Source organism: Dasypus novemcinctus, chromosome 7 (genome assembly GCF_030445035.2).
Source record: "Dasypus novemcinctus isolate mDasNov1 chromosome 7, mDasNov1.1.hap2, whole genome shotgun sequence".
Taxonomy (NCBI): domain Eukaryota; kingdom Metazoa; phylum Chordata; class Mammalia; order Cingulata; family Dasypodidae; genus Dasypus; species Dasypus novemcinctus.
The window spans coordinates 64,011,965-64,027,260 of record NC_080679.1 but is presented as its reverse complement, the minus strand read 5'-3'; the positions used below and the strand labels follow the sequence as shown (position 1 = coordinate 64,027,260).

At 43.4% G+C, this 15,296-nt stretch overlaps 1 long non-coding RNA gene across 2 annotated transcripts; it reads left to right on the top strand.

The window, feature by feature from the left end:
* Window positions 1-4,469: 4,469 nt before the first annotated feature.
* LOC139439309 (uncharacterized) lies at window positions 4,470-13,745 on the top strand. Of its 2 annotated transcripts, XR_011649248.1 has the most exons (3): window positions 4,532-5,000; window positions 10,585-10,726; window positions 12,091-13,745. It is a non-coding gene; the product is annotated as an uncharacterized lncRNA (long non-coding RNA). The 2 variants fall into 2 exon arrangements; XR_011649247.1 differs by having other exon boundaries at window positions 4,470-5,000; window positions 10,585-13,745.
* The last annotated feature ends 1,551 nt before the right edge of the window (window positions 13,746-15,296 follow it).

Here is a 15,296-nt window from a genome sequence, read left to right as displayed (position 1 = left end):
TTAGCCATAAAACTTCATTTGCATTTAATATTTCCCCCTTTTGGTCTAGGTGTTTTTCAAAATGCATCATTAGTTTGTGCTTAGTATTAATCCCTCAGTGCCAGAGAGGCTCATCCCTGGGAGTAATGTCCACTTTGGGGTGAAGGCAGTGAATTTATATGCTGAGTTTGGCTTAGAGAGAGGTCACATTTGAGCAACAAGAAGGCCCTCAGGATGTAACTCTTTGGCAATATACATTACTTGGTCAAGTTTCAATTTCACAAGAACAGAGTTCATAAGTATAAGCATCAATATCAAGGGCCTAGCAAGGGCCATCCTCCTTTGCTCGACACTGCTCATGTACTCCAGAGATTGTCACCACTCTCTGAGAGAATGTAGCAGGATTGGCTACATCTGCTCCCCCCCACCCCCCAATTTACTTTTAAGTAGGGCCAGGGACTGAACCAATAGCATGGTTGGACCCACTCTTGAGTCTCTTTACAACCTTTCCTTCACCCCATCCTATCATGAAGATACCTCTTGGGGGGATTATTATAATTGAATCATATTTCTATCTGATCCCAAGTCTCCCTGGAGCTTATTTTACTTCTTGCTTCCTTTTAATTCTTTCTTCTCTACTCTCTCTGCCTCTCTATGCACATCTCATGAACACTGAGATTTGAGTTGTCTATTGGGTTGCTCTTCAAACTTTTGAAATCCTTATTATCGTATTAAATATAAATATATCTTAGTGTTTGTACACTTCCTCACCTCACTCCCTGCCCCTCCCCCACAGTGACCTTCTGCTCAGGTCCTTTATGGTAACTATCAATCCTTTCATGTTGTTTCCCAAATCTGCAATTGCCCTGAGAGAAAATTGACACTAGAAGGTAGACTTATTTGTTCAATTTTCCTCGGTTTCCTTTAAAAGCTCAATTAAATTGTGGATATGATAAATAGAATTTGTAAATGGTATTGGAGTCTAAATTATTAAAATTCAGGACAAGAGCATTTCCCATTCCCAACACAGTGTTGTTGTTTTGGAGCAAGTTGTCAGCTCCCAAGTAAAAATTTGGTTAATGTTGGAGTTTCACCACCTTAAGTCTCTATACCTGGGCAGGTCAGTGGATTGAGAAGGAGAGGACTGTGGAGTAGCCAATTCTTGATCTTCTGGGAAAAACTTTGAGGAGTAACTGCTGAATAAGAATGAAATTAGGCCACATTAGAGCTGAGAATACATTTTGAGTCGCTATCAAAAGACCAACCAAGTAAAACATGGTTTATCACTTCTGGGAGCCAGAGGCTTGTGAGACAATAAAACTCCAACTGGAGAAAAACTCCATATTGGGGAGCCAAAAGTCATCATACATCTACAATGTGTGAGATTGGGTCCTTCATGCATTTGGTATTCCATAAACATTTATTGAACTCCTGCATGTGGGATATTTTTCTTTGCACGGAGAATACAAAGATCAGTAAAACAAAATTATTTTGTCTTAGGGAAAGGGAAATGAACATTTTTCTGGGAACCAACACTGTGATCAGAACATAATTTCATCAATTTATACATATTTTAATTCTCAAAATAATACTAAGAAGTGGGTATTATTCATTTGGTTCTACAGATAAGAAACCGAGATTCAAGTAGGCTAATTAACTTGCATTCCTACAACTAGAAAGTTGGGATTTCAGTCAAGATCTATGTTATTCCAAAACTAGGATTATCCTAAAGAGGTGTGTAAAGAATGTTTAGTTGAAAATTAAATGACAAGTATTCCAAGTTATGGACAAAGTGTAGTGGGGTCTTATGGGAAGGGATAAACTCACAGGATAGGTGGTATTTGAGCTGGGTTTCAAAGGCTAAGAATAAGTTGAAGAAAGAGGATGGAACATTTGGAGAAATGGATTTGCCCTGAAAAGGAAGAATTTGATCTATATCATCTTCCTAATAACATCTTTATAGGTGGACAACCTTATGGTGGTACCCAGGCGTGGCCTTGTTTGACTGCATTTAGTTCATACTTCACATCCCTTGGACCAGCTGCATAATTTGTCAGGCTCTTTGTTCAAAGTTGGGAATATGGGAGTCCCCTATATTGTAAATGTGACTTTACCGTGTTCTAAAACTTTTTAGAAGACAAAATTAAAATAAAAAAATAAAAGGATGTAGATACTGAGGAAGGAATGGAGATTGCCTTGCCCTTGTACATGCAGGGCAACACCTGTTCCTGTGATGAAAGGCAAAACATCAAAAACAAAGTTTTATGATATTTTTCATTTGTTAATACCCCAATTTATTTTTTACTTTATTTTAGATTTTCTTAATTATTAGGTATTCTATTTCTAATCTTTAAATCTGTCAGTACTATTTTATTTTCCTACTAATTGAATTTGACAATATATTAGCTTCATTTCTTAAGAAGTTTTGGATCACAATGGGGTTCAACTATGGCTGGGGAGGAGCACTGGTGTGGGGTATCATTGATGGGGGAAGCATGGGTGGGAGGGAGTATAAAAAATTTATAAAAGAAAAAAAAAAAGAATTTCAAGAGGGTGATTAATTAGAGTATTAAACAACATAGGGGCTTTCTGAATGTCCATCGACTGGCCCTACTGGTAGAACTAACAGCATTATCAGAGCTATGAGGAAATATTCTGTTTATTTTCTTTTTTTTTTTTTAAGATTTGTTATTCATTTATCCCCCCTCCTTACCACTTATTATCTGCTCTCTGTATTCATTTGCTGTGCGTTTTTCTGTGTCTGCTTGTCTCCCTTTGTTGCTTCATCTTGCTGAGCCATCTCTCAGCGGGCAGCGCCATCAGCTCTCTGCTGGTGCGGGCCACCTTGCTTTCACAAGGCAGCCCTGGGAAGAGACCCTAACGCCTCCAATATGGTAGATGGGAGCCCAATTGATTGAGCTACATCTGCTTCCCTTCTGTTTACTTTTAAAACCCTTTATAGGTTGTATAAACTACAAGTCTAATCTAAGGTAGCTAATTTTATATGTACACAAATGGTAAAATGTAGGAATACAGAGTTTGTTTCAAATATATATATCTATGTGTTATGAATGTATTCATTCTTATATATCCCAATAAAAACTTTATGGACAAGATGAGACTTCAATTTTTTAATTCTTTTTTTCCTAGTCTTACACAATATTTCATCCATGTAAATATACAAAAAGAATAACATAACACTAATGAATATACAACCTAGCATAAGAAATAAATTTTACAAATATAGTTGAATGCCAGTGTGGTATTTTCCCTGATTTTATTTTCCTCTCCCATCTCCACCCCAGGTTGTCACTGTTATAAATTTGGTATTTTGATATTCCTTTATATTTTTACAACCTTTGTATATGTTTCTAAAATATAGTGTGTCTTTATTATCATTCATTCAACAAATATTTACTGAGCACCTAATATATGCATATGATAATTAACATACCATGTAACCAAGGATTTTTCCATGCTTAGATGAATACACCAGTGAGCAAAACATACATAATGGAGAAGAATTCTTCATTTGTAATGGAGGAGAAAAACTGATATATATATGTGTAAAACTATATATATATGGGCCACAAAAATAGACTTAAAAGATTGAAAATCATACCATATTTTTGGATATGAAGACTCATCATCAATTATGTTCATTTTCCATAAGTTTATTTTTAAATGTAATAAGATGACATAGAAAAATACCACCTCTTTTCTCTGGGACTAGATAATATGGTTGTAAACTCATTTGAACTAGGAAGAATAGCAGTGAAAACACTGGAGTGAAAGAGAACAACGTGGATGTGAGTGATGCACCCATGGTACATCAATAGTTAAAAGAGAATGAAATTAGAGGGAAAATATAACATGACAATTTAATATATTATAAAGGTGGTATAAAACCCCAGAAAAAAGGTGTAACTTCTTAAATGATGCTGAGATATTTGGATAACTGCTTGGATAAAGATGTGTTTGGATTCATAACTAACTCCATATATCAAGGTCAGTTAAAAATTCAAAAAATTTGAATTTAAAAAATGAAACCAAACCTTGGAATAAAGACCCCTCTAATTATGAATAAAATCTAGAATCCATAAGAAAATTTCGACAAATTTGACTATAATAAAAAACTGCTTTGCAAAAATCAAGATAAAGATAAAAAACAAAGGACAGAGTGTGAAAATCCTTTTTTGCAAGTCATGTTACAAAGGGCTATATAAACTCCTAGAAATTTAGAAGATAAAGAACAACAACCCAATGAAAAAAATGGGAGAAAGATACGAAAAAACAAATCACAGAAAAATACAACTACCACTTAAGCATTTGGAAAGATGCTCAATCTCACTCATAATAAATGAATGGAAATTAACTGTAGGGAGCCACCCGCTGTGAAGCCTATTCACAACCCTCCACAACATGGCAGAATTCACAAATCTGCTCTGTCACTTCCTTGTTCTTCTTCCTCCCTGCTCCTTTGTTCTCTGTTTCCCGCCACTGCCCAGGCAAATACAGCAGTGCACAGGCGCAAGGCGCGAACCTCTGCATACCAGGCGAGAGCCTTCAGCCAATCCCCTCCTTGGACGTCTGCCTTCTGCCCTAGCAACAGCAACTGCCAATCCCAAACCACCACCTATCCTTACCCGCCACCTTCCTCCTCCCTCGAGTATATATGCTTTGTCCCCTCAATAAAATTTTGCAGCTTGATCAGAAACCTGTCTTGCTGTCATTCTTCGTGTCTCTTGTCCCACCATTCCTCCCTGGCGGGTGCTTGTACCCTCATTAGTGTCCCGCGGGTTGGGACCTCCACAGCTGGCGCCCAATGTGGCCGAGTAACCATGCCAGGACAGGAACACCACTTTGCCAACAGAGGAGAGTACTCTCGACACTTCGACCGAAGCAAAGGTCACACTTCAGTGGCGCAAAGGAGAGCAGTTTGACCCGTAGGAGCGGGTCCCCCAGTCGCCATCCCATAGCATTGGGAGGTCACCGATTGAACGTTCGACCCATTGAAACAAGTTTTATTTTTATCTAAATTTCTATCTAAATTAACAATCATGGGACAAGCATCATCTTCGCATTTGTTGTTTATTAATCAGGTTAAAGAGGCACTCAAGATATGAGGAGTTAAGGTTAAGAAGAAAAGTCTCACAGAATTTTTTAAGTTTATTATTAAAACCTGTCCTTGGTTCCCTGAAGAGGGAACAATTGATGAAAGATGTTGGAAAAGAGTAGGAGACTGTCTGAATGACTATTATAGAACTTTTGGCCCCGGAAGAATTCCCGTCACAGCTTTTAATTATTGGCAATTAATTCAGGACATAATAAGAATCTCCCCCCAACCCCCGATATTAAAGATATTATAACGGAAGGAGAAACTGTCCTTAAATCACAATCACCTTCCCGCCCTGCCTCCTGTTGCAGCGGCCGGGAAGGAGAAAATAGAAGCCGAGGTGGGGAAAATACGAAAGAGGATAACCCTGAGCGTCCCGATTCACCCGTTAGCCTTATCTCCTTTGAAGATGAGCCGCTAACCCCTACCGCCCCTCCCCCCAAAGAGGCCCCTAATAATACCGAAGAAAGCCCTAAAGACTGCGGTGCTTATCCTTCTGGCCTTAAGCCATGTCATGTCCTAATATTCTACCCCCCCCTCCCCATGATAATCCTAGCTCAAACCCACCTCTGCTTTATCCGGTGGCTTTCAAGCCCCCCCCCCCCCCCCCCTTTACCGATCCCCTTGCCAGTAGTTTTGTCCCCGTAGCCGAACTAACTAGTCAAATTCAAACGCTTACCCAAACACTCGTATCCCTCACCTTACCGAAAGAGGAACCCAGAGGCCCTGCACTCGCCTTCCCCTTCTTCGGAGTCAAACCCTGCGCTTGCCCGCCATATCTGACCACGCCCGCCAACCGTTAAATTCTCAAGATGGCGACTCAGAACAACTTGGTCCCAGCACACAAGATGGCGACCGTGATCGCCATCTTAACAACTCTGATAATGAGAACAATAACTCCGACTCTGATGAGGAATGCAACCAACCCCCCAGCAGCGTATGGGGAGGTGCTCCTCCCTCGGCTGCCCCTGACACACATAAAGCCCTCAGTTTAAAATACCTTGAAAAATTAAAAAAGGCTGTACACTCCTACAGTGCCACTGCTCCCTTCACGCTCGCCCTCGAAGGTTTGAGTGACCAGGAATTAGTGCCCAACGATTGGTTTCAGTTAGCTAGAGCTGCCCTAACTGGCGGCAACTTCCTGCTGTGGAAGTCTGAATACGAGAAAAACAGTAAAAATTTTGCCACTCGTAACATCCGCAAAACTGATTCTAAAGACTGGACATTAAAAAAATTTCTAGGGCAAAAGCCATACCAAACCAGTCAAGCACAAGCCCAATTTGGCTCTGGACTCCTTTCCCAAGTGCAGATGGCAGCGCTTAAAGCCTGGAAAAAACTTCCCCAAAAAGATGCCACCACCTCTTCGCTCGCTAGACTGCAGCAAGGTGCAGAGGAGCCATTTTCTGACTTCCTCAGTTGGCTGCAAGCCACAGCCGAGCACTTGTTCGGGGAGTTCCGAAAGCGGAAGTGATTTTATTAAACAACTAGCTTTCGAAAATGCCAACGCAGCATGTCAAGCTGCCATTCGCTCCTTCCGCAACACTGATCTTAATAATTATATAATGCTCTGTGCTAATATCGGCCCTACCCAAACCCTTGGCTTAGCCATCGGCGCAGCCTTTCAAAACCTAAAAAAGAGCCTAGATAGCCCTCCTGCCTGCTTTAACTGCAAGCAGCCTGGCCACTACGCTAAACAATGCCCCGTAAAGCCCCGCCCGCTAGCCACTCCCCCTCAGCCCAGCATTCCTGGGGCCAATCCACGCCCTTCCTCTGTCTGCCCGCGATGCAAAAAAGGATTTCATTGGGCAGCAGAGTGCGGCTCTCAAATCAAGGTCTATGGCCAACCCTTCAAACCTCGGGGGCCGGGAAACTCCTATGGGGGCCAGCCCCAGGCCCCACCCAGAACAAACCCTGGGGCAGTGAGGTTTGTTCAGCCCTCCCCTACTACAATACCCACGCTCCCATCTATTCACCATCCTGCCGCATCTCCGACTTACGGAGAGCAACAGCAGGGAGTGCAGGATTGGACCTCTGTGCCGCCTCCGAATCAGTATTAACCCCAGAATCCAGTCCTCTCCCCATTCCAACGGGAGTGTATGGACCGTTACCCCCAAACACTTTTGGCCTTATCTTGGGAAGAGCCAGCACCTCCTTAAGAGGGGTTCAAGTCCTCCCAGGAGTGCTAAATAATGACTTTAAAGGCGAAGTAAAAATAATTGCAGCCATCTCACATAACATAGTCCCCATCCCCACTGGCACACGAATAGCGCAGCTTATTATCCTCCCCTTACATCAAGTTAATTCAAATTTCAAAAAGCTGCAGCGTACCACTGAAAGCCCTGGTTCCTCTGATGTTTTCTGGGCCCAAGCCATAACTCATAACCGGCCCACCCTAAAATTAAAACTAAATGGCAAATCTTTTGAAGGTATACAGGAGCCGATGCCACAGTCATCTCCTCAAACCACTGGCCTAAATCTTGGCCCCTTACTGCCGCTGCCGCCCATTTACAAGGGATAGGTGAAAGTACCAACCCCCTCCAAAGTTCACAAACTCTGAGTTGGGAAGATGACGAGGGAAATAAGGGCACAGTTATTCCGTATGTTCTTCCCAACCTCCCTGTTAATTTGTGGGGTAGGGATATCCTTGCCCAAATGAAAGTCTTTATGTGCAGCCCCAATAACACCATTGCTGCTCAAATGCTCAGTATGGATTTCCTCCCTGGTAAAGGCTTAGGCAAAAATAATCAAGGCATTAAACAACCTATCTCAGTAAAACCTAATGCAAACAAAACAGGACTTGGGTTCTCGCAGGATTTAACATAATGGCCGTTGACATCCCTGTACCCCATGCTGAAAAAATTTCCTGGAAAAATACACAGCCAGTATGGGTTGATCAATGGCCTCTAACCCTAGAAAAAACCCTAGCAGCCATAGAGTTAGTACAGGAACAGCTTGCTGCTGGGCACATCGAGCCTACCCAGTCCCCCTGGAACACTCCCATTTTTGTCATAAAAAAGAAATCGGGCAAATGGAGGCTGTTACAAGATTTATGGGCCGTCAACAAGGCAATGGTCCCCATGGGAGCCTTACAACCCGGTCTCCCCTCACCAGTTGCAATCCCTTCAAATTTTCATAAAATAGTTATAGATTTAAAGGATTTTTTCTCAATACCTTTTCACCCTGAGGACAGGCAGCATTTCGCCTTCAGTGTTCCTCAAATTAATTTCCAGGGTCCAATGCCCCGATTTCAATGGAAAGTCTTACCACAAGACATGGCAAATAGCCCCACCTTGTGTCAGAAATTTGTTGCCACTGCAATTAATCCAATTAGACAGGCTTGGCCACAAATTTATATTCTTCATTACATGGATGACATCTTGTTAGCAGGATCATGCCCAACTGAACTCCATTCCTGCTACCAAAGTCTTCTTAAACACCTAACAGCAAGAGGTCTTCTAATAGCCCCTGACAAGATACAAACCTCCAACCCCTTCTCCTACCTTGGGTTCGAACTTTGGGATCAGCGAGCTCTAACTCCTCGCATTAAGTTACAAACCTCCCATTTGCTAACGTTGCATGATTTCCAAAAACTCTTAGGGGACATCCAATGGCTTCGCCCCTACCTTAAAATACCTACAGAAGTGCTCCTCCCACTCAATGAAATCTTAAAGGGAGACACTAACCCCTCCTCTCGCAGGAGTTTAACTATGGAGGCAGTACGGAGCGCTTGAGGCCATGAACCAGGCCATTCAAACCCAAACTTGTTATCAAATAGACTACCGCCACCATTTAATGTTTATAGTTCTAGCCATAACCCATACTCCAACGGGTATTTTCTGACAATCCTATCACGGCCAGCAAGATGGGCGAGGTCGCTGGCCGGGCGAGGTTGTCCATTACTCTGGACTCACCTCTCCGCCACCCCTCCCCGAGTACTTTCACCGTACATCTCTCTCACAGCCACCCTTATAACCAAAGGCAGACAAACCAGCCACCAACTCTTTGGTAAAGACCCGGATTCCCTTATCGTCCCATATACGCAAGATCAAATTAATTGGCTTTTCCAAACTGATGATGACTAGGCTATTGCATGCTCTTCCTTCGCAGGGGACATTGACAACCATTATCCAGCTAACCCATTAATCCAGTTTGCCAAAATCCACCCGTTCATATTCCCAAAGGTTACCAAGACAAAGCCTATTGACTCAGCTCCTCTAGTTTTCACTGATGGCTCTGCAAATGGAACCGCAGCTTATGTATTCAAGGCCAAGTATTCTCCGCACATTCCCCCTATACTTCAGCTCAGCTTGTTGAACTCTATGCAGTTCTGCAAGTCTTTTCCTGCCTCCAAAATCAGCCCTTTAACTTGTATACAGATAGTGCATATATAGCTCACTCAGTCCCCCTACTAGAGACAACCCCCTTTATTAAGCCATCTAGTAATGCAGTTCCACTATTCTCAAAACTCCAGAGAGTAATCCTTATACGACAACACCCCTTTTTTATAGGACATCTCCGCGCCCACCAAGATTTGCCTGGCCCCTTGGTTAAGGGCAATGCGTTAGCGGATGCTGCCACCCAATTGGCGTGTCTTACCCTCTCCACCCCTCTAACCTCAGCCACGCAAGCCCATGCACAGCATCACTTAAATGCAAACACCCTTCGCCAAAAATTTGGCATTACCAGGGAACAGGCTAGAGAAATCGTCAAAGCCTGCCGCAATTGCGTAACTCAACTGCCAGTCCCTCATCTAGGGGTTAACCCCAGAGGCCTTATCCCAAATGAAATCTGGCAAATGGATGTAACTCACCTCGCTAGTTTTGGACAGCTTAAGTACGTCCATGTTTGCATTGACACTTACAGCGGCTTCATTCTAGCCAGCCTACAATCAGGGGAAGCCTCAAAGCATGTTATATCCCACCTGCTGCATTGTTTCTCTATTCTTGGCCAACCCAAAGTCATCAAAACAGACAATGGTCCTGGGTACACCGGAAAAAATTTTCGAACCTTCTGCCAGCAGTTGCAAGTCAATCACATTACAGGTATACCTTATAATCCTCAAGGCCAAGGAATTATAGAACGTGCTCATCGCACTTTAAAAAACACCCTCAGCCGCTTAACTGAAAGTTCTCTCGGCCTCTCTAAGCAGCGGCCACGAGACCTCCTGCATCATGCTCTCTTTGTCCTTAATTTCCTTACCTTGGATGTTAATGGGCAATCTGCAGCTGACAGGCATTGGCATCCTGCCACGCAAACGCAACAAGCTACTGTCATGTGGCATGACCCTCTAACATCGCAATGGAACGGACCCGACTCCGTAGTTATCTGGGGGCGAGGCTCTGCCTGCATATATGACCAAAAAGGAAATGGCCCTCGTTGGCTCCCAGAGAGATTAATAAGACATGTTAACACCCCACTCCCTCAGCCACAGTCTAACCCTTCCAGGGAGGAAGTTTCCCCCTGAGAAAAAACTCTTTTTCTCTTCACAGCTCCCCCCAGCAACCTGGGAAGAACTGCCACCGCAGTAATCCACACCGAGGGAACAAGTGTGCCTGGCTCAGCCCTCCTGACTCTGCCTCGAGAAGATATTTTATCTCAACTGTACAGCTCTCAACGACACCTCTGCCTTAAGTATTTGCCCTTCAAATGATTCACTATCTCTTCCTTATAGCTCTTGCTTTATTAGCAATACTCTTTGCTATCAGCCTAGCCACCATTGCCCTGAAGGATTGTAACCTCGGGCAACGACTCTTCCTCGCTACTGCTTTCCTATCTATTGTTGTCATATATACTACACTCATTCACTTTAGCTCATAATGGCCTCTCCAAACCTATCCCCGTTTAAAATTATCTCCCTCTTCCTCCTCTTCCCTCCCCCACACTCGCCAACCCCAGCCATCAGCCTTTTAGTTGGACGTTAAGCCTCTGGCAACAAGAAATCATCCTTCGTTACAATGTTACCTCAGGCCCCCGTCTTTCACTATACCCGTGTGTACTCTCGTTAGTTTTCATAACTGCTGGGGGAATCATCGAGGCAGAAGTCAAGCTTATGGCCGCCACAACCACCTTATATCAGGCTATTATATTTGCCCGTCCTCATCAGGCTCCTCCTCACGCTCTTGCCACGATCCCGCACACTATTACTGCCCCTATTGGGGGTGTGAATCCATAGCATTCGGATGGTCCGGGGCCCCTAACTGGGACCCTCACCTTTTCGTGGTCAATCCCCAATGGCCTAATGTCACCCTACTGGTAAAAAATCCCGATGACACTCAATGGCTTAGTGGCCGCACATGGGGAATACGGCTCTGTATGTCCAGCTATGACTATGGCTCCTTTTTCATTATAAAGAAAAAACAAGCCTCATCCTCGCCGTACTCAGCTCCAGCCGGCCCCAATTCGGTTCTCAATCCTCTCTCGGCTGTCCTTACGCCCCCACCACCAAATAGCTCACATTCCAATCTTTCTCATTCTGACGCTTCCCCCAATGCTCCCTCCTCCAACACACCCTCACTGCAACTACACAACCCACTTTTAACCCTCCTTAACGCCACATTTCTCTCTTTAAACTCTTCCAATCCCAACCTTACCCAAGATTGCTGGTTATGTTTCTCCTCCGCATTACCCTACTACGAGGCTATAGCCACCAATGCCTCTTACAACACCTCTACAGACAACAACCCCACCTCCTGTAATTGGAACCAAACACAAATTGAACTCACAGTCCAGCTCGTCTCCCGGAGCTTTGTATTACTAAAATCGGAGTCTCCATTGCCCCATACATGCACACCCTTTGCAATATTATTGCCAATCCTCAACCAAACGAAAAATTTCTAATACCCCCCAATAATACAAAGTGGCTGTGTTCCTCCACCGGACTCACCCCCTGTCTTAGCGTCCAAACCCTTAACGCCACCCGCGAAACCTGTGTGCTTGCTATTATGCTCCCCCGCATTTATTTTCATGATGATAACCAATTCTTTGACTCCTGGCAGCGTCATCTTCTACCAGCCTATGTGCAAAAAAGAGAAATCATCACTGCCATCACAACCGCTTCACTTCTAGGTCTCGCCGGAGCCGGCACCGGGATAGCAGCCCTCACCACGCAACAAACATCTTTTTCCTCTCTCAGGCAAGCCACCGATGAAGATATAGCCTGCATCAAAACCTCCATTTCCCATCTAGAAAAATCCCTAAATTCATTATCCGAAGTCGTCCTCCAAAACCGCAGAGGTCTAGACCTCCTCTTCCTTAAGGAGGGAGGAATTTGTGCCGCATTAGGAGAGGAATGCTGCTTTTACGCCAATCATTCCAGCCTTATTAGAGACAATATGGCCCAACTCAGAGAGGGACTAGCAAAGCGTAAGAGAGAAAGGGAAGCCTAAGGAAACCTCTCCTGGGGATTTAACGGAATCCTTCCTTACATTCTCCCCGTACTAGGCCCCTTAGTAACCATACTTCTTATAATATCCTTTGCACCTTGGGCCATAAAAAGAATTATACAACTAGTAAAAGACCAAATTGATTCCGTTCTTAGCAGGACTATCCAGGTGCACTACCACCGACTTCACCTCGCTGATCAAGGTATATCCCTAGACTAACTAAACTGTTGCCCACCCTCACAGGTGGAAGACCCCCCCTTCTACGAGGACAACACGCTACCTGAAAAACGATGCCTTAAGCAACTTCTAACCTTAAAAAATGTGACTTTCTTATGTTGAAACTATGCCTTAAACAAACTTGTAACCTTTGAAAATGTAAATTCTTATATTGTCTTATTTCCTATCTTGTATCCTAGTAATAACTCTTTGCCTGTTCCTCCCCTTAGTCACCATCTCCCTTATCACAATTCAACCTTCTCTGTTTAAATCTGTATCACTGAACAGCTCCGGCAAAAATCCAGCAGCTCGAATGAGCAACGGGCACTCAGGCCAAACAAGACCAGGGCGGGTGTGGCCACACCCACCAATCTCAGTGCAGCACGCTTGTCGTACGCGGTCTCTGAGGGCTCCCCGTTGTCGCTTGCCATAATTGCAAGCCATCTGTTGCTGAGGTGCTGGACTGGTTAGCCAATGACAGGCAACTGGACTAACCCATCAGTCAACCTAAGACAGGGACATGGCCTTTCGCTGCCATGACTACCAATGATGGGTAAGACTGATTGCATATCGGGTAAGATAAATTGCTTACCGGGTGTAGTCCCGACCTAAGACAGGCACAGCCCCCCTTTCAGCACAGGAGCACCCTGTGACAAGCCTTTGCCAGCTGTTCCTTATTTCAATTTTTACTGAACAGAGAAGGGGGAATTTTGTAGGGAGCCACCCGCTGTGAAGCCTATTCACAGCCCTCCGCAACATGGCAGAATTCACAAATCTGCTCTGTCACTTCCTCGTTCTTTTTCCTCCCTGCTCCTTTGTTCTCCATTTCCCACCACTGCCCAGGCAAATACAGCAGTGCACAGGCGCAAGGCGCGAAACTCTGCATACCAGGCAAGAGCCTTCAGCCAATCCCCTCCTTGGACGTCTGCCTTCCACCCTAGCAACAGCAACTGCCAATCCCAAACCACCACCTATCCTTACCCGCCACCTTCCTCCTCCCTTGAGTATATATGCTTTGTTCCCTCAATAAAATTTTGCAGCTTGATCAGAAATCTGTCTTGCTGTCATTCTTTGTGTCTCTTGTCCCACCATTCCTCCCTGGCGGGTGCTCGTACCCTCATTAGTGTCCCGCAGGTCAGGACCTTCACAATTAACAATTATAGCAGTGAACCATTTAATAACTATCAAATTGGGAAAGTACAGTAGTTTCTATTAATTCTATTTAATAGAAATTAATTATGTTGAGGAAGCACTTTTAATTTCTGCAAGGAGTTGGAAATGTTACAATACCTTTGGAGAAGAATTTGGCAGTATCTAACAAAATTACAAATGCTTTAACTTTTAACCCAGCAGTCTTACTTCTAGAAATGGGTACTATAGCTATTTCTGAGTAAATATGAAATTTTGTACACCAGGTTTTTTGTTGTGGCACTTTTGACACCTGAGTGTTTATAAAACAAACTCTGGAAGTATAAGGAAGGCACTCATAAAAAGTTACCTATAAGGGGTAAGGAGGAAAAGACTAGAAGAGAGGATAAGGAAGCAAGACTTTTCTATGTACCTTTCTCCCTAGTTGTAACTCTTGAATCACGTAAACACATTACTTATTACAAAAACAACTACATGTAATAATAAATCCCTAATATCAATAATAAACACACAAATATATCTAACTGGATATTGAATTGGTAATGTATCACACAGAGGGTTTATTTCAAGTGACTATATTATTTTGACTGCACATACTTAGAAGGGGTTGATTATGAGGACAAACAGAATGACAAAGATACTTAAAACTATTCAGTAAGTTATTTTTATATTTTAAAGATTTATTTTTATTTATTTCTCTCCCCTTCCCCCCACCCCATTGTTTGCTCTCTGTGTCCATTCACTGTGTGTTCTTCTGTGTCCACTTGCATTCAGGCAGCACCAGGAATCTGTGTCTCTTTTCGTTCTGTCATTTTGCTGGGTCAGCTCTCCATGTGTGCAGTGCCACTCCTGGGCAGGTTGCACTTTTTTTGCATGGGGCGACTCTCCTTGCGGGGTGCACTCCTTGTGTGTGGGGCACCCCTAGTGGGGGGCACCCCTGCGTGGCATGGCACTCCTTGTGTGTGGCAGCACTGTGTGTGGGCCAGCATACCACATGGGCCAGGAGGCCCTAGGTACCGAACCCTGGACCTCCTTTATGGTAGGTGGATGATCTATCAGTTGAACCATATCTGCTTCCTATATTTATTCTTTTAAACTTTTTATTTTTTTTAATTTTAATTTTTTAAAGATTTATTTTTATTTATTTAATTTCCCTCCCCTCCCCCGGTTGTCTGTTTTCTGTGTCTTTTTGCTGCGTCTTGTTTCTTTGTCCACTTCTGTTGTCATCAGCGGCACGGGAAGTAAACTTTTTATTTTGAGATAAATGTATACTGAAATTCAGTTGAAAGAAACAGAGAGATTTCTCTTATACCCTATTTCCTCCAATGGTGACATTTTATATATCTATTGTACAATATCACACCTAGGAAATAGCTGTTGACACAATCCAAAGACTTCATTCAGATTTTACCAGTTTTATATGCACTTATTTGCAAATGTGTATTTAGTTCTAT